The following is a 20,573-nucleotide window of genomic DNA, read 5'->3' on the forward strand; positions in this document are numbered from 1 at the left end:
AGACTTTTTGTATCGCGCTAGAACTCTAACAAATAGGCTTCTAGTTTGAAGTCATCACTACAGAAGTTTTATGGCCGTTATCATGAACTCGTGGATCGTTATGGTATATCCATCAGCACCATGAAAACTGATGTATTCAACGGGTCATAGTTTTCCTTCCCTCGTTTGTCTACCCCGGACTTGACTCTTTATGAGCAACTCGGCGGGTGTTTCTAGAAAAGCAGAGGACGCTTACCCTACCGGTGCACCTGCTCCATGCTCCTAGTTTTAGTGGAGTCCGAGTTGCTCATTTACTTTTGTTACTTTGTATGTATGATTTTAGTTACTTTATGTTCTTTGTTGTGTATGTCTGTTTTCCATGTCTGGTCTTTGTCCCCGGATTACATTCTTTTGATTACCGCTATACCCTTGGTTCCTTGATTACTCTTTCGTACACGTGCATACTGGTATTATTTATTACGGAAAAGCATATGTTAAAGCTTTTCTTTCAAGTATCATGAGAATTAGTTTCAGATTGATAGTTCAAAAGATATTGATTCAGTTTTCATTTAACATTGACCTTAGTTTTTTTTTATCAGTAATGAGTTCGAAAAATGTTTTTAACCATATAAAGTACAGTTGAAGTAACAATTTGACGTTAATGGATAATGTTTCAAATCTATTCATTACAAAGACAGGGTGACATGTGATTGACCAATTTACAACAATCTGTATTTGTTACGACTTTAAAGATGACTTGACAAAGCCAGGGTATAGAGTAGAGGCATTTTGTAGTCATACACATTAGCCTGAAAACATTAGGACAAAATATTTTCTACTGAAATCTTGCTTACAATACTTGTCTAAACTCCAGTGTTTTGTATGTTTTCACAATCAATTTATAGTACAGAAATAAATTTATTCTGCTTATACAAAATCTGATTAACAGCATTAAAGACTTATATAAAATGTAGGAAGCAGGTTAGGTCTTAGAATGCAAAAAGAATACACATGCACTGACATGTCATTTATGAATATGTTTTAATTTTGCTTTCGGAACAAATAGCATGTTAAAGAAGCTTTGCTTAATTGAAAGAAGTTTGTGTTGATAATAAAATGGCCTACCGTACCATTAGCTTGGTCGTATCTGTCCTCCTGTTGAACTCGTATAAACATGTTGTGCATTGTGTTACTTATTGATTGAGAGAAAATCTGTCAGCGACAAAAGAAGTTTTAAGTCTGTATTTTGATCTAGAACAATATTTTATGTATAATCGTATCGATAATCATTGCCGTGTCTTCGTCCCGAGCATAGAGCGAAATGTCTTCCGCTGGAATGAAATATGATGTATATATTCTTATACTTAAATCATAATAACAGTTTCTTCCATGGCTACGATATATGAAACTAATATTCGTTACATTTACATTTATTTAAAGTATATCAATGTTTGTTCAAGGTTGGTGTTCCTGTTTATCTATTGTTTATAAAATATGATTGGTGGACAAATTTCTCGAAACTTCATTAATAGGAAATAAATCATCATTGATTCTTCTGATCATTGTTAAAACCTATAATGAAATTGCTGTTATTAAACCATAGCGACATGTGCGTCAAAAAAGTGCATTCACCAAAGAAAATCATGAACATTGCTTCAAGCTTAGACTTCGTAAGATGTGTGTCGAATTTAAAAATATCTTCTTCTATTTGTTTGAAATTCTGTACTCTTATTATTGAAGTAAAGCTCACTTTAAACTCTGCAATATGTGTTTAATATCCTTACTAAAGTTGGTAACGGCCTGTGTGTAATGTGCTTTTTTTTCTGATATCTCATAATGCAAGGTTGTGTTTGCTATTTCAAAAATAAATTCATCAACCCAAAAGTATCAACCAACGATAAAGTATATCCATCTCCTCCTTTTTCACAAAGTCATGGCTTCTACCCAACATCTCGGCTGTGTTTTTCAGACTATATTTACTATATCGAAACATTCATGCTCCTTTCTCTCTTGTTATTACAGAGTTGTGAATTTAACTCCACTTCCACTCCGGTCTACAGTGAAGCACGACATCTACATGTTCTAACTTCAAACTTGCTACTGTTGAATTATATATGCAAATCCAATTATCTTCAATGAAAAAGTTTCAATTTATTGTTTGTAGCTTCAGTTCATTTAGATTAAAAATTCATGTAGTTCATCGATTTAAAGATCGCGACAATTTGTTTCAATATATATGGATAATTTGCATAAGATTGGAAAAGATTGTCTCCTAATACTTTTTTGTGCCATTGTAATTTATTTCAAATAAATGCATTTGTTTATTAATGCCAGATGGGAAACTGCACTGCACGAGATAAACCACTGGTTAAGTTATACATTTAAAGTAGAAATTATAAAAATAAAAAAATATCTGGAATACTTTTTTTTCTATTTAGCAATGAAAGATAAAGACCTCTCTTATTTTTTTTTATTAACTTTACATTCCATGATTACAGAAATGATTTCTACACAAAACAAGAAAATTAAAATGCTATTGTTTATCCAAACAAGTTTTCAGAATTAATGCATAAATGCTAATTTACACTGATGGATGCTGAAGACAAGAGTTGGACACAAGTGTTCATGAAATACACGTGGCAAGATAATGAATAAATATATACATGATTTTTTTTCCTATCAAAAGTAGTTTCAATGAGAACAATAACATTCAACAACAAGATAATAAGTTGAAGAAATCGGAAAATGTCGTTGGACTAATGAACGATGAACAAGGAGAGTATTGTTATATTATTTTGACGTACTCAGGAACTGTAAACGAATAAGCCCATTTAGAAAAGAGAGATTAGCTAGCAAAAAAAATAAGAAAAGTTGCATTAGGGAAAAAGCCTCAGTACATCGAATGTGATGATAGTAAACCTGGAGGAAATGAAGTATAAGTGTAAACATATATTTTTTAATGTTTATATTATTCATTCTTTTTTTTTAATTCCTCATTCTTTCTGTGTCGTTGATGTCATTTATTTATCTTATTTTAATATACTTTTTCTTTGGCGAAAAAAGACGATCATTCGACTGTGTCACTACGTGAATCTGCAGCAAAACTATATTTATGTACGTATGTACGTTTTGCTGCAACATTCATGTAGTGACGCAGTCGAATGATCGCCTTTTTTCGTAAACATATCCTAGGATTCAAGATGTATAACAGTAACCTCTCAAAGGTAACGTCAAGCCTTATGAACTGTCAAAGGGCATTACGCAACTGTTAATAAAAGGAAACTCTCAGACTTCATTTGATACATCATTTAATATCCGCAGAGGATTTCTTTTATACCTAGTGATGAATACATCTATACTACACCGTCTTGTCATAATTCCCATTAAAAACCAATACAATATAGGAATCCTAAGAGAATTAATCTATTAGCTTGTCTTTATATAAAACTTTTGTTTAATAAAATCACTAATGGATATCCTTTGGAGGAAAATAGCTATAAAGGTCATGTCTACATAGATTTTCAACTGAAATCCAAAATTCTCAGCAAGATTCGATAGAAAATTGACGTATTGCTTATTTTCTTTCAGAAAAAAATAACATTATTGAAAATTCAATAGAGGCAAACAATATTTGACTTGATGTATTTATGGCTATAAAGTGTTGCCTATTTAGGACCAGTGTAAGACAAGGAAAAAAGTATACAAATATATGAGGCTAATAAATTTTACTTTATGTCGGAGAAAGACACGTAAAAAAGGTTAGAGTGTCTACGATGGCGACCGTATAAACGCAATCACAGCTTTGTTGTGTCTTGAAGTATTATTAAGGGAAGTCTCCAAAAACAAAGGGACAAAAATATAAACAGAAAGAAAGAAACACCAAATAAAACATAAAAATTTAGAAACTCAATAAAATCAAAATGAATATGCAACTTGTTTCCCATTACCCGTTTAAACGTGACATGCAAATATACAAGTCTTTTGGGTATGAATATTTCTGATAACAATCGACAAGATGTAAAGGTCATGTGAATTCAAATTGAAATGTCATAAGGTTGGTTGCACGAACCATTTTTTCCGTCCGTGTGTCCTTACAGATTTCGAACCTTTACCGATCTGTTTTGGACATTTCACTCTCAAAAATCAGTTTATTATTATTAAGTATCGTGGTATACTCAAGAATTTTAAACAAATGCCTATGCTCTCATTGATAAAAATTATTAATAATATTACTTATAAATATGATCCAAATTTTTTTAAGAAGACAAAGAGTAATCAAGGGAACCAAGGTTATAGCGGTACTCAAAAGAACGTAATCCAGGGACAAAGACCAGACATGGAAAACAGGCATACACAACAAAGAACAGAAAGTAACTAAAATCATACATACAAAGTAACAAAAGTAAATGAGCAACTCGGACTCCACTAAAAACTGGGAGCATGGACCTGGTGCACCGGTAGGGTAAGCGTCCTCTGCTTTTCTAGAAACACCCGCCGAGTTGCTCATAAAAAGTCAAGTCCGGGGTAGACAAACGAGGGAAGGAAAACTATGACCCGTTGAATAAATCAGTTTTCATGGTGCTGATGGATACACCATAACGATCCACGAGTTCATGATAACGGCCATAAAACTTCTGTAGTGATGACTTCAATCTTGCAGCAACATAACTCTGTTCCAGAAACCTATTTGTTAGAGTTCTAGCGCGATACAAAAAGTCTGCGTAGTTTCGGCAAGCTCTGGCATAACGTATGAGTTGTGATATGAACACTCCATACGCAGGAGCCGAAGGGATGTTGCCACAGATGAAAGGAAAGTTGACAATTCTGAATGAAAAGTCATCACGTTTGTCGTAAAGTTTGGTCAATAGTTTTCCTTTACCATCGATTTTTAAGTGTAGGTCAAGATATTAGGCTGACTTCACAGTGTCTGTAGTATCCTTTATCTCAAGTTCTTTTGGGTAGATGCGATGTATCAAATCCCCAAAATTAGGATTGTTTATAGATAATACGTCATCTATATAGCGGAAACTGAGATTGAAGGATCTAGCCAAACGATATTCTTTCTTTCGGATCAGATCAGCTTTAAAGTCAAAAAAACACGTCCACCACACTGGACAAATATGTTGTCGATTAAAAATTCCAGCATTTTGTAAACATCGTCCTCTGTATATTTGGAAGATGATTTGGAATTATTTCTTACAAAGTATGAGGAATCTCTACCAAGAACTATATATTTAAGAATCTAGAACTCGCAAGTGATATATACCACTATAACAAGTGAAACAGTATTATGATATTAAGAACTTTTGCATGGTAAAAAACCTACAATTTAGGAAGTAAAATTGTTAATTTGTAGTCTGAAGGAGGTTATAAAAGGAATAATCTAAAATAGTACCACAATCACTTCCAAATAAGAAGGCTTGATTCCGCAATAACTTAATCTAGAAAGCTCCAACTTACGGTAATGAATTTGTTTTGTTGGAGCTACAAAGATTGTTAATCAAAAATATTTGCAAGGAAACAAAATCAATTCTAATGTAAATCAAATGGAATGGGAAGAAAGAGGAAGTAAATATCTCAGATTATTTAGAAATCATAAGGTATAGGGAAATATTACTTGAATCAAGTAACTAGAAGAGAGTAAATAATCATCATTCACAAGGTTTATATTACAATCATTTCAGTAGAATTTCACAACATATGCAAAATGAATAAATAAAATTTGAGAATCAAAAAATGCTTTGACCAATATCTTCATGCATACACAGATAAAACTAAAATCTAACCTCTTTAAAATGATTATTTTGATCCACAACATACTTGTCCAGTATGGTAGACGCGTTTTTCAACAAACGGTCGGCATTCCAATGGGAACAAATTGCGTTCCTCTACTCGCTGAACTATTCCTTCACTCTTATGAAGCTGACTTTATAGCTGATTTTATCAAGGGACGTCGTTTATTATTTTATCGTAGATACTGCCCTATAAACGACGTAATACCGTTAAACAATCCTAGTTTCGGGGATTTTATACATCGCATCTACCCAAAGAATTTGAGATAAAGGATACTACAGACACTATGAAGCCAGCCTTATATCTTGACCTATACACTATGAGATCGATGGTAAAGGAAACTATTGACAAACATATACAGCAAACTCGAGGACTTTTCATTTCGTACTGTCAAATTTCCTTTAATCAGTAGCAACATCCCTTCCTATGGAATTTTCATATCTTTCATACCACAACTCATGCGTTATGAGCTTGCTGTAACTACGCAGACATTTTGCATCGCGTTAGACTTCTCACCACTGGGCTTCTGAAACAGAATTATGTTGCGACAAGATTGAAGTTTTCACTACAGAAGTAAATGGTCGTTATGATCGTTACGGTGCATCCTTCTACACCATGAAAACCAATTTGTTCAACGTGTACTAGTTTTCCTTTCCTCTTTCGTATACCCCGGACTTAACTTTTATGAGCACCTCGGCGAGTGTTTCTAGAAACAGCACAGTCCGAGTTTTTAAGTTACTTTTGTTTATCATAGAAGTTTTAAAGACATTATATGATTTGTGTGATTTTGAAAATAAAATACATTAAAAAATTTCTTGGAAAATCTAAACCAAAGAGGTGTATTTAAATTTCCACACAATAAAAACTTGGATTTTTTTTAACTTAGATATTTGTATTCAGTTTCTACACTAGGATACCATACTTCGTTGTTTTACCCGAAAATTAAATCCTTAATACAACTTTTAAGTGAAAGAAAAACTTTTCATCAACATATTTATTAAATGTCATATACTTGTTTTAATTTTAAACTGAAAAATACCAATCATATTTATATTACAAATTACAAGTGTTTCAAGGAGTTACACCATCACCAGCATCTTTATAATAAGAAACATTGAAAAATCAAAGAAGTAATTGTTTACTGAAAAGATGCACAAAAATTACCATGCAAATTTTGTGTGAAATTTCTCCACAGTTGACAATAAGAATATGTCAACAAATGTTCTTTGACTATTCCAACAGATGTCATTGGTTTTATTCGAAACCACTGAGCAAAACAGTTATTCATGGTAAGAAGCAGAAAAGGAATTGAATTGATGAATTATCTTGTTTTCCGTGAAGTGCACTGTTTTTGTCATTTTATTCCCTGGTTGTTTTTTTTTAATTTTGCCTCTAGTATCGGCAAAAATTCCTAAGTGTAAATAATGTAACGATTCAGACACTCGAAACTCCAAGTACATGGCCTGAAAACAGGAAATAAAGACGATCAACACAATGCAGCAAACAGAACAGAACAATATATGAAATTACATACATAAACTGAAGACATCTCACAAGTACTAATAATTATGAATTCACACACACACACACACACACACACACACACACACACAGAGAGAGAGAGAGAGAGAGAGAGAGAGAGAGAGAGAGAGAGAGAGAGAGAGAGAGAGAGAAACCCAATCACATGTTTTAAACGTTCGCTTAAAGAACTGCATGCAATTATGCAGCAAAGAAAGATGAAGAAGACAAATAGCCTTAGCCGAAATTGATATAATCAGTAAATGGTAATCTTAATGGTAATCTAACATATTTTTAACCATAGTATTAGAAATCAGGGTACAGATGAAAGTGAAATAGCTGTTATATCTAATCCATATATCATTCATCAAATACGGGAGGCAAAATCATATACCGTAATTGAATAGACATGCTTTGTCAATATTTAATGTACTACATGTAACTATAAAATGAATTAACATTTTAAAAAATCCCATGGCAAAATTGTAAGAGTCATGCAATTCTAACAATAGATAAGACTGGAGCAATACGAAGGTGTGAATAACTGTTAAAAGAGTCGTTAAGAAATACTGATGCCAGATCAACCGGAAACATAAAATACTACACGATAATCTTCCAAAAAGAGACCAGATATGATACAGGCAATGTCTATATAACTGTCGAGACAAGATAAAAAATACTTGTAACTGCATGTAAGCTGGAATTTTTAATCGACAACATATTTGTCCAGTGTAATGGACGCGTTTTTAAACAAACGATCGGCATTGTGTTGTCAGCCTCATATCTTGACCTACACTTAGAATTCGATGGTAAAGGAAAACTTACCCTACCGGTGCACCTGGCCCATGCACCCAGTTTTTAGTGGAGTCCGAGTTGCTCATTTGCTTTTGTTACTTTGTATGTATGTTTTAGTTGCTTTGTTGTGTGTGTCTGTTTTCCATGTGTGGTCTTTGTCCCTGGATTACATTCTTTTGATTACCGCTACAACCTTGGTTCCCTTGATTACTCTTGCAATAAGTTAAATCAAAGTTAAACATTTACAAAATGCAAATCAACGAAATTTTACAATGATTTATATTAAAATATCAGAGCTTAGCTCAATTACTTGCTTAACTAATTAATTGCATGAATTACAATTACAACAACAACTACTTTTACCATTAAAGACAAAAAATTAGCAGATTTTTTTTCATTATGAGAACAACGGTTGTTATTTTTAGTTTGGTTTAACTTTTATTTACACATAACCCATTTTCATTTTCTTCTCTACAAATAAGCTATAATGAAACTACACCTTATTAAAGTGTCTTTTTATTTAAATTTCAAGCTTTGCATTGCATTGTTGTGTTTCGTCATCAAGTCTTCCAATATCTGAAAACTTAGGAAGCATATTGTCTATCGCATCTAAAGAGTTTTTTTCTCGCGATTGGAAATTGTAGTTCAACCGGGGCTGATGAAGCTTGTGTGGTCAGAGAAAGCAGTGTTATATGTATACATTAACCTTCAAGAATTTCAAAGGGCCACTTGTCAATGACACTGTCATCTGACACGTTTTTTTTCAATCTCCATAATATATAACATAACAGCTACCATGCATACTTTTAAATAACTAAATTCTTTTTTTTAATAACCTACGCGCTTCGAAAAAAAGTACTTTGATGAGAACGAGATCTGAAGTCCTCACTTTCATGCGATCGCATGGTATTTCTCGTATTTCATTCATTCAAACGTCAAAATAGTTCCATGGTCATACTGTATCTCAATTGTATAATTGATGTAACACTTTATATCACCAAGATGTATACATAGCAGCAAACAGCAAATATAAAATTCAAAGTCAAAGTTTTAGAAAGAAAGTAATGTCCTTATCAAATAACCCCTGTCATAATTACAAGAAAACGATACCTGAAAAGCATTCATCAATGGATTCCAGATAATCCTGAAAGCTTTTGTCATTTTGAAGGCTTATTCGTGATTTTCAACCACCAAGCCTCCAATTAAGCATTTATAACTGGCTTTTGTGGTGTGTACGTCATGTTTAAATGAGAATTAGCACATTTCTTAAAGAATCTGTGAATTATTAATCAAGTTAAGTAACACAAGTAATAAGTTTGATTCGTCTGGCGACAAACCACAACAGCTCGTGTATGTATTAGCTTCTGTTTCTCCAATTATTTCTGATCATTGTCAGTGTTTCCACACTTATTAATTATAAATATTGAAAATCAATGAATACTGATGAGATACTGGGAATTCCAAGTCATGTTGCATTGTCGCTAAGTATTGCAGGGATTAGGAAATGTTTGACATGTATTTTTAACAATGCATGACCTTTTTAAATGTTGTGAAAACCATTGCGACAAATTAACGATCGGGTACTTTATGAAATATGTACAAAAACTCTATTTATATATAGGCAGGTAATTGATAAAGTTGTAATAAATTTAATGCAAGCAATCATACTTTGTACCAAGCATTGTTACAGAACTAGGTGGAATAAAAATATCCCTAAATCACTTAAAAATTAGGGACAGAGACACAATCTGAGGATGGACAAACAATCCGCGTTATAGACACAACGTCTTTGAGCTTAGAAATATAGCAGACATTTCTAATCTTTATTAATCGGAACAGCCCATACATTTACGTGTTACAAGAGTAACACAAGCAGCAAGTATATTCCCCCTATAACTGGAGCACCATACGGAATTGTCATCACTGTAACATTCCTCCATCTTATAAAAGAAGATCATATAGTAGAAATCAAAACCCATCATCACTAACACATATATAAACTGAAAAACAAACACAATTTAAAGTCAAAGAAATATCCATTGAAACATCCGTGTTTACTGGAGTGAAGTCTACGACTGATATAATACATACGAGAACGAAAGCATGAGTCCTCCTCTAACAAGATTCTTCACTTGTCAAATGCAAAAAATCAGCATTGATCCGATTGAGAGCAACAACTCGATTTTCAATTTGGTTGATGGGTACTCTAGTGACGAATCAGGCAAATATCAACATGAAACCCCCGATATATTACCAATAATAAGATGGTTAAAACCAGGAGATCCGGACGAGTCGGAAATTCGCTTGAGTAGTCCAGCGACGAAGTATTTGTGTGCAGTGTCGGTCAAAGTTGATATACGATGACAAAGTTCTTTACTATGTATGGCAGAACAAGCTTGTACCAAGGAAGTGTCTAATTGTGCCAAGGAAACTCGTTCCGAATATTATGTATCAATGTCATGATGTTATATCATCTTGATATTTCGGAAAAGACAAACTCCCAACCGACTTAAGAGAAATTTCATTTAGTTTAATATGGTCACTGACTGCAACATATATGTTCGATCTTGTGAATATGTAATAAGAACAAGAAAACAAATCGCAAGGCACGTGGCTCACTTAGGTCGTTTCATTAAGGGTCGTCATGTGAGAGGGTGTACTTGGATATTCTGGGCCCTTTACATCAAGCAGTCAGGTAAATGTGCACATACTTTCGATCATCGATGAGTTTACCAAGTAGGTGGAGTGTGTGACTCTGCCAACCCAAAAAGGCCGAAGTGGTTGCATGGGCATTCCTGAATCATTCCATCGCAATATTTAGATGCCCCTAGAGGTCCACACTAACCAAGGTTCGAATTTTACCATTGAGTTATTTCAATCACTTTGTCATCTTTTGGAAATCTCAACGACAAGAACGACGCCGAATCGCCTGTCCTACGGACGGATAGAACGGTAAAGTCGTGTCATCATTCAGATTCTTAGATGTTACATTAATTGCAAAATCAATACTTGGGACCAGCATTTGACACTACTAACAATGGTTCTACGGTCGCCAGAGAATCAGTTATTTAGTGATCGACGAGTACTTACACAGTCAGGGATATCAAGAAATCGTATGCTTAGCACCATGACAGGATTTAATTATGTGAGAACCGTGATATTCCGCTGTGGTTATGGAGCTTTCTGTTCTCAGACATTGAAAGTGTAATGAAGACTGAAATTAAAACTTTTGACGACAGCACTACCAGGAATACAAAGACAAGTCAACATACGATGACCAGTGGCTTACTCCAAATACTTTGGTCGATGAAGAGGAACCTCAAGAATGTATTACAATTGCGTCCGGTAGGACGGAGAAGAAGCCGTCTTATCTTGCCGATTATGTTGGCAACATCCCTTCAGCACCTGCATATGGAGTGTTCATATCACAACTCATACGTTATGCCAGAGCTTGTCGAAACCACGCAGACTATTTGTATCGCGCTAGAACTCTAACAAATTGGTTTCTGGAACAGGGTTATGTTGCTACAAGATTGAAGTCATCACTACAGAAGTTTTATGGTCGTCATCATGATCTCGTGGATCGTTATGGTGTATCCATCTGCACCATGAAAACTGATTTATTCAACGGGTCATAGTTTTCCTTTCCTCGTTTGTTTACCCCGTACTTGACTTTTTATGAGCAACTCGGCGGGTGTTTCTAGAAAAGCAGAGGACACTTACCCTACCGGTGCACCTGGTCCATGCTCCCAATTTTTAGTGGAGTCCGAGTTGCTCATTTACTTTTGTTACTTTGTATGTATGATCTTAGTTACTTTGTGTTCTTTGTTGTGTATGTCTGTTTTCCATGTTTGGTCTTTTGATTCTTTTGATTACCGCTATAACCTTGGTTCCTTTGATTACTCTTTATAACACTGGCACTCTGCAGTTGACTTTCAAAAATATGCTTTTGTCACTCTGAAGTCATTATTATGTGTGTTCAGTTTTGTCATGCAAATTTATGTAGGTTTCATGTACATTATTGTATAGATGTGAATATATTACACTATATTAACCCTATACATTGACAGAGAGTGTATGTTCATTCTCATATATATTTTGTTTGTATTGCATTGAGTGATACAAGTTGGTTTTGTACATGAATTGTACATAAAGAGGATGCATTGTACTTTCTTTATTTCCTCCGAGCATAACTTTATTTTCGAGTATTTGATGATCTTCGCGCTTACTTGCTTACTTCTTTCGTGGTCTTTCAAATGTTTGAGATAATAACACGCAGTTCATGCTTCATCTCCTTTAACCATTTATATTTCAAGTTTTTTTTTTCAGTTGATGGCTGACGGGGCAAGTAGACGATCGTTAGACAAAGTCGTTTGTACTAAGTCTACAAGCACTGGACCAGTCCAAGGGGAGAATGAGTTAGTCGAAGAGGTATAAGTTGTCATTTCACTTCCACACGCATCACCCAAAGAGCCAACGTAAAGTAAAAACAAAGCCATGTTCCTTATCTATTTGTGAATTTCGTGACGCACATATGAAACATGTGTCTAAGAACCACCTCCCATAGTATTTAGCAGCTAATACAGCATGCTGTGAATGTCGCTTTGCATTGTCGAACTCATTCTGCCGACTTCAGCGATAAAAACTTTATCAACTGGTGGTTTTTTACGAATGCTTTGTTACATTTCAGTAGAGAAGAACTGGTGATCGACTGTTTGATTGGAATGTTGAATTACACCGTCGAAAACAGGCTTTATCCACCATACGACCCGTCTGGTCATGATTTACAGATCATGAGTTCAGCCTACTAAGATTGCATTAAAATTTGATACCGTGTTTAGTATCCATCCATCCACAAAAACATTGAACTTAGCCACTGGAGCATCATTGACACATTTTCAATTAGATGTGCTACAAAAAAGATCACATGCTGAAACTCCTATTGACATAGAGGAAGATATACCACAATCTTTTTGTTTTATAGGCAGGCGTTGCAAACTATGAGACTCGTGTAAGGATTAGGTCGATAATGACGCTGACGTTTGGGGTACATCCAAAAATGTTTTGAGGCTAATAAAAAAAAGCTATAAATAAACTGAAGTGCATCTTGACGTCCAGGCATTGTGTCGGTCTTGGTGACATCGGCATTGACCTAACTGGGGATGCTAAGGCTGATTTTTCAATAAAAGATCGTCAGATAGATTTTATCCGAAGGATGCTTTCTTTAGTCAGAGACTATGGCCTGTCGCTTGTACTTCGTTGTTGTGATAATGGTGACGGAGAGGCTTTTCGCAGTGCATTGGACTTTTTGTCTGAATTTCTGGATGAGTGGAACTCTAGATGAGGCTTGGAAATGGCAAAGTAAATACAGTAATATCTACCTTTGTATATCCAGTTTGGTCCTCATAGAGTCCAATCTATTTGTTGTTGAGGCCAAAATAGATTATTGGAAATTAATACTTGAATCCGACGCCCCATATTTATCACCGGGGAAGCATATCCGTGTTTATCAGTAGTGATTGAAAAAGTTACTTACCCGTTTCGATCTTTGCGACTTAAATGAATGAAAATGCAAGGCGCGTGTACCTTTTAATATAGTGTTACCAAGAAGGCTTTTGCTTTCTTACAGTAATTGATAACGATATGAGAATAATTGAGGAAGGCTAATGATTTCTTCTCTTCGTTATATATATTGGTAGAATACCCATTAAATTGTTATCATTTTGATTTGTTTTACTCGTTCTGTACATGAAAAAACGTATAAGCCACATTTTTGAGATTTTTTTATGATTGGTCTTAACAGAGAACCCATGGTTCTCATTTTTGTGTATATAATAACTGCATCTAAAAGCGGCTCATGCTTTTGTACTCGTACGCATTATACCTGGAGGAGCTAGAACACAACCCGGATCACACAACACAAACGTTTCAATGGATATTTCATTGACTTTAAATTGTGTTTATTTTCAGTTAATGTATGTGTTTGTGATGATGCTTTTTCATTTCAATTGTATAATCTTCTTTTCATAAAATTTGGGGAATGTTACTTTGATGACAATATCGTATGGTGCTCCGTTGTAGAAGGAATACATTTGCTGCTATTATGTAACGCATAAATGTGTCGTCTCTTCCGGTTAATAAAGATAAGAAACGTCTGCTATATTTGTAAGCTCCAAGACTATGTGTCCATCCTCAGACTGTGTGTCTTTCCCCTAATTTCTAAGTGATTTAGGGATATTTTACGCCACCTAGTTCTGTAACAGAATTCTTTCCGCTACAACATATTTATTCGAATACCGTTGAGAAAGCGACCACATTTGCATCGCAACCTCGCATCGATTCCAGAGTTGAGGTGTAGCTTAGACGTTAAAAACGCTGCGGAACATAACAGAAAATTAAATAAACTTCTAGATGTGTTCAACATCACCAAAGGATAATAAAATTTAAATTGAATATTTTGGATAACCAATATCCTTCTTCAGTATAAAATTCACAAAGTTCAAGATCGAAAGATAGATTCTAAAGCTGAATGACGCAATGAATGGTGGGACCTTGATCAAAGACACATATAACCAAATGATTGGGAATCTGAATGAGAACGAAAACGAAGGTGTTTTTTTATCAAAAACTGGGAATGAATTACATGTGGAAAACAATTAAGAAAAGTCAAATTTTAGCACTACAGCATATTGATGTATAGCGTACTGCTGTATCAGGCTTAAACCAGGACCAAAAAACGATTTTTTTTCTCGTTAATTCCATCTTGGAGAAATTATTTGTATTTTTTCATTTCAAAAACTTTCCCCGAGACACGCTTACACATTTGGGCCAGTTGATCTATGATCGTAATAACAATGTTGTGGAGATTCTCCTTGATGTGTTCGGCAGATCTCACATAGCGACTTAGAGGGAAATCTGGTTTACATTTGTAGTCACTGCGATGTTCAAATCCCCGATCTACGTCTGTTGGTTTGTATCAGCGCGATAACAAATGACCACTGCGTTTATCTAGACGTTTGTTTATGGTATCGTTAGATGAGCAAATGCGCCGAATCCGGAGTCTGGCTGTGTGTTAGTACAATGTTTTGGGTGACGGATATTAGGAGATGGGTATTGGTGACTATCAGTGGGTTTACTGTTAAGGTTCATTGATATTTCACCGTATCTTACAGACGTAGCAGTATCCAAAAAGACAATTTTAGTGTCTGAAATTTCATGAGTGCATTCGATTGATGGATGGACGTTGTTGGCATATATGTTATAAAATTTTGTTGAGACTCATCCCATTCCATGTCGATATCATCGATGAATCGAAAACAAGAAATATACATATAGCTTAGCCGGCCGAGTGGTCTAGGGCGCTGGACTTTGTGCAGCCGGTGTTGCCATAGATGTCACAGCGGTACGAGTTCGAGTCCCGCGGAGGGAACGACCTAAAACTTTCATCGCAAATTTGACAGTTCTAACATTGTTGAGAATTTTTCAGACCCTTCTGTAAATTTAAGTTATCTTCCCTGTGTCAGTTTGATCCGATGGAGCGGTGTAGCGAATACAGTCGTCACATTCTGAAACATTTTTGGTCGTTCCCTGCGCGGCCCCTGGTCTCGTATATCTATGGCAACACCGTCTACACGAAGTCCAACGCCCTAGACCACTAGACCAGCTAGGCTATATGAAATATAGCTGTCGCTGGTCGGGTCATTCCTCCTTGTAGATTTAATCTAGGGTTGTAACTTAGTACATCATGTATGATAGTACGGGACAGCTCATTCTTATGTTGTTATGTAGGAAAGAGAGTCAAATTAATGATACATGTCACAACAAACCAATATTATACAAACGTCTCAGAAAGTCTCTTTCGCTACACTGCTCCATTGCATCAAATTGATTCAGGGAAGATAACGCAAGCATAGAAGGGTCTGAAAAATTCCAAACGATGTTAGAGCTGTCAAATTTGCGATATGTATATAGAAATGTCAATAATAAATGAACTTACATTTGACACTATGATGACAATGTTATTGGTATGTCATTTATCAATATACTTACTGTGACAGTTGCGCCGATTTGAAAGCCGTCTTCCCAAAACCTTACTTAACAGTGTGTTAAAAAAATGCCACAAAAAAAGGCAGAAGATGCAATACCTATGTTAAACACTGAATTTATATAACAGAAAATAATTGGGATAAAATTCAACTTTTCTTAATTTTTAAAGGACATGTTCTATTTCCCCGATAGTTTTGATCACAATAAATACCATTTTCAAGATTTCAATGGAATCTGAATAAAAAAAAATTAATGTCAATAAAAATGCAAGTTTCTGGAAAAAGACACAGACGAAAAGTCAAAAACAGAAGCAGAAGAAAATGGAAAATTCATTTTCGGTATTTTGGCTCTTACTTAAACACTTTCAGGCATTTCCAGAATACCACCTCTTCAACCACTATATATATGCTGAATACCATTCCTTAACGGAGCATATCGACAGTTTATTTCCTAATATCGTATTCACTTTATTGGATTTCATTATTGATGCAAAGCATGTTGAATGCATATTTCATGTCATATGTATTTTCAGTGTTAACCAGCTGTATCAGCATATACTCCCTTTGCATTTTACATTTCATGAAATTCTATCAAGTCCATTAGTAATGTTATAAACAAATAGGTAACTTTCCCTACATTTATATACATATAACATATAGTGTACAAGCATTTTGTGTTTTTCTAAGGTCCTTAAAGCGACCACTTGATTTTAAAGATATTAGGTTCTTTATTGACGCTTTGTTTCTATCTTTATAATATATTTACTTTGTACTTTTATACATTGATCTGGCCTGATTTCAAATGCTCTGGACCAAAATTTCTTTCTACCCATGTAATGCGATCATGGCGGAAGGGTCGCAAAAATAAGAAAGTTTGGAAAATACACCTGTTATATGTAATATATAAATAAGGAACTTCATCCACGACCTGAACAGGTCCATACACATCGTATTGACCTTGTCAAAGCTCCATAATTATAAATTGTTCACGGCAGTATAATTTTATTATTATTATCATTATAAGTTGGGTATCTACAATGACACTAGGTTTGTTCTAATTACTGTATCTACATTAGGTGACGTCTGATTCTATCATCCCAACTGAATAATGTTTCTACTTTGAGTGGCGTCTGTTTCTATCACTACCCCCTACAACTAGTTACTACTTATACTTTAGAGTGATTTTATCATGTCATCCCAACTGACTACTGTTTCTATTCTGGGTGACGTCTGATTCTATCATCCCCACTGAATAATGTTTCCACTTTTGATGACGTCTTATTCCGTTAACGCCTCCTTCCCTACTAATTACTACTTCTAGTTTGGGTGAGGTCCGATTCTATCACCCCTATTGATTACTATTTTTACTTTGGGTGACGCCTGGCGTCAGTTTCACAAAAGTCGTAAGTGTAAAATTGATCGTGAATCATGACGTCACAATGCTATTTTAGTTTATGACGTCATTACTTACGATCAATTTTACACTTACGACTTTTTGTAGAACTGACGCCTGATTCTGTCACCTTCTATTGATTACTGTTTCTACTATGGTGACGTTTGATTCTGTCACCCCCATTGATTACTGTTTCTATTGTGAGTGACGTCTGATTCTGTCGCCCCCATTGATTACTGTTTCTATTTTGAGTGACGTCTGATTCTGTCACCCCATTGATTACTGTTTCTACTTCGGGTGAACTCTCCATCATCCCCATTTATGGAGTACAATACAGCCATTTAAATTGTGGTGGATTTGTACGTATTTCTTGCCAAGTATAAATCAATTAATAAAGTTCCCTTTGGATACTTGAAATAATCTTATATTCAAGTAACGAATTGCTACAAGAATGGTTGAAGCAAATTCTTCGAATCGGTACTAATTTGATAAATAAATATTTTCACAATCGACGAACCAAAATAAAAATACTAATTATAAAAGGAACTCACCTAGTACTTACAGTCGAAGTCCCTGTTAAACAATTCACTCCATAAAAGTTCAAAACTCACAATTTATATAAAAATGTTCAATATTTATCAGTATTATTCCTATTAGTCCTGGAAGAATACCTCTGATGTTCATAAAGCTGTTCAAACAAATTAAACCTTTCCTATTATCAACAATCTAGCGGGAAAGCAGATCAATGGATGTAACAAGATGTAAATAAGATGGATTCGATCGGCATAGCAACAATACAAATCACACGTGACAATGGATTCTCTGACATTAAATGTCAGTTAATGCTTTTTAATTATCTGTAAAAAAGCTATCAAGCTATTTCCGATACCTTTAATGAATGAATACTGTCTTAATGTACATTCTAAAACTTCCTGGTTTTAAAATATATAGATATATATTCCATAAGAAGTACACAATGAAATGCTACATATATTCTTGGATAGTTGCGCTTCTGTACTTTTGCCGATATGTTAATAAAAAGCTTTTCAGTTTTTGAATGTTAGATGCATTAATAATTGTTATTTTCTGCTACAATTGAAGTATATATTATCGTGCGTGCAATGTTCTAAAAATAGGTATGTATAAAAGTGTAGTGGAAGTTAACGAATATAGTGAAACGTAACAATAGTAAACACTTTCAGGGTTCACCAAAAGGTCTTCAACAAGTATAAAAGACAAGTATAAAAATCTTTCAAAAGTAACGAATCTAATAACATCCACGGTAACAGAACGGTGACAATTTAAAAAATAAAACATTAATATAAATATAGTATATGTTTTATAAGTTAAAGCAATGACAAGAGCTAGTCATTGTTGCTTAAAGTGTTGTGAAGAATCATTGTCAGTTGAAATCAACTAATCGGCGCTCTGTATTTTAATTACGTGAAGACGGTGTATTTCCTATACACGGTCACTATTTTAGTAATACCCGGTCAGTTATCGTTTTTTAGTTTACTATAACCAAAATGGCGACCAAACGTTTTGCGTCGCCTACGGTATAAGTCTTGTATACATATTCCTGAGCGGGTGTACGCAAAACATGACAGCTATATAAAAATATAGTGCGCTTCCTTTTTGCCTTTTCCTGTTTTTGTTTCTTGGCAAATAACTATCATTTTTCATCACAAGTACAGGGTAAATATCAATCTATAACACAAAAAAAAATGTTTTTGAGAAAAAACAGTATTTCCATGAAAAATAATGCTTCAGAAAAGGGGTCTATTTTATGCACTCCAAATAAAAGTGAAAGTAGAAAAGTCTATATTTAGTTTGACCTGTCTTGGTGTACCAAATTTCGTATCTTTTTTTTCTAAAATTGACCAAAAAATTATTTTTGATATTTCCTTAATTGAAAGAGTAATCAAGGGAACCAAGGTTATGGCGGTAATCAAAAGAAGGTAATCCAGGGACAAAGACCAGACATGGAAAACAGACATAGACAACAAAGAACATAAAGTAAGTAAAATCATACATACAAAGTAACAAAAGTAAATGAGCAACTCGGACTCTACTAAAAACTGGGAGCATGGACCAGGTGCACCGGTAGGGTAAGCGTCCTCTGCTTTTCTAGAAACACCCGCCGAGTTGCTCATAAAAAGTCAAGTGCGGGTAGACAAACGAGGAAAGGAAAACTATGACCCGTTGAATACATCAGTTTTCATGGTGCTGATGGATACACCATAACGATCCACGAGTTCATGATGACGACCATAAAACTTCTGTAGTGATGACTTCAATCTTGTAGCAACATAACCCTGTTCCATGCAAAAACATGGTCGAGAGTTAGATTGAAACTCCTTGTCTATTTTTTTAAAAATCATGAAAATTTTAAGGTATACTATAGGGTATGTAAGTCTCGTCACGTGACTCCGTGATTTCAGGAGAATGGGTCCTCATCTCCAATTCAAATGCATAGAAATTCGTCATTAACATAGCATTGAGTTCAATGTTAAAAGCAAAATATATTTTTGTGAAAAAATACTGAAAAAAATGACAAATATCTATTTCTATTGAATAAAAAATGTTAAGAAAAGCATAGAAATAGATGATTTTGCATAGTGATACAGCGTTTTCATTTCCCGGAAGTAAACAATAAAATGCAGACCGGCCTTCGGATTTCAATACGTTCTACATATAAAATTGCGCCTCGCCGGATATGAAATATACTGACCAGGGTAAGTTTCGTACACGGCCACGAAATCACTATGTAACTAATAGTACCCAACACCAAAAAGACGATGGTAAAGTATTTCCTTTAACCTTTGGCATAAAATGTATCTCAAGGTCTTTTAGGTAAAATAATACAATGATGATAAGAACAAAAAGAACTGCTCATTTAAAAGAATTATCTGACTTCGAAAGTAAAATTTAGTGAAGCTGTGTTACTCAAACTTACCCATACTATGCCAGAGAGCCTATAAATAGGCTTTCCATACCCCACTTATTTTGCCAAGAGCCTATATTTAGGCCTACAAACTGTTGTCTACACA

General features: G+C 34.6%; 1 protein-coding gene across 5 annotated transcripts in view; it reads right to left on the bottom strand.

The window, feature by feature from the left end:
* LOC148618603 (uncharacterized) overlaps nucleotides 1-20,573 on the bottom strand; it is a 33,501-nt gene extending 12,928 nt beyond the window's left edge. Inside the window, exons 1-2 of one of the 5 annotated variants that reach the window (XM_088577672.1) lie at nucleotides 18,075-18,769; nucleotides 1,110-1,310 (exon numbers count right to left, since the gene is read on the bottom strand). The gene's annotated coding sequence lies outside the window, so the exon portion shown is untranslated. Of the gene's footprint in view, nucleotides 1-1,109; nucleotides 1,311-18,074; nucleotides 18,771-20,479 lie in introns of those variants that run through there. The other 4 variants (XM_088577675.1, XM_088577673.1, XM_088577671.1 and 1 more) reach the window with 4 other exon arrangements.

The sequence above is a fragment of the Perna viridis genome, chromosome 4, assembly GCF_037379345.1.
Source record: "Perna viridis isolate PV_CMFRI_1.1 ecotype Kerala chromosome 4, ASM3737934v1, whole genome shotgun sequence".
Classification (NCBI taxonomy): domain Eukaryota; kingdom Metazoa; phylum Mollusca; class Bivalvia; order Mytilida; family Mytilidae; genus Perna; species Perna viridis.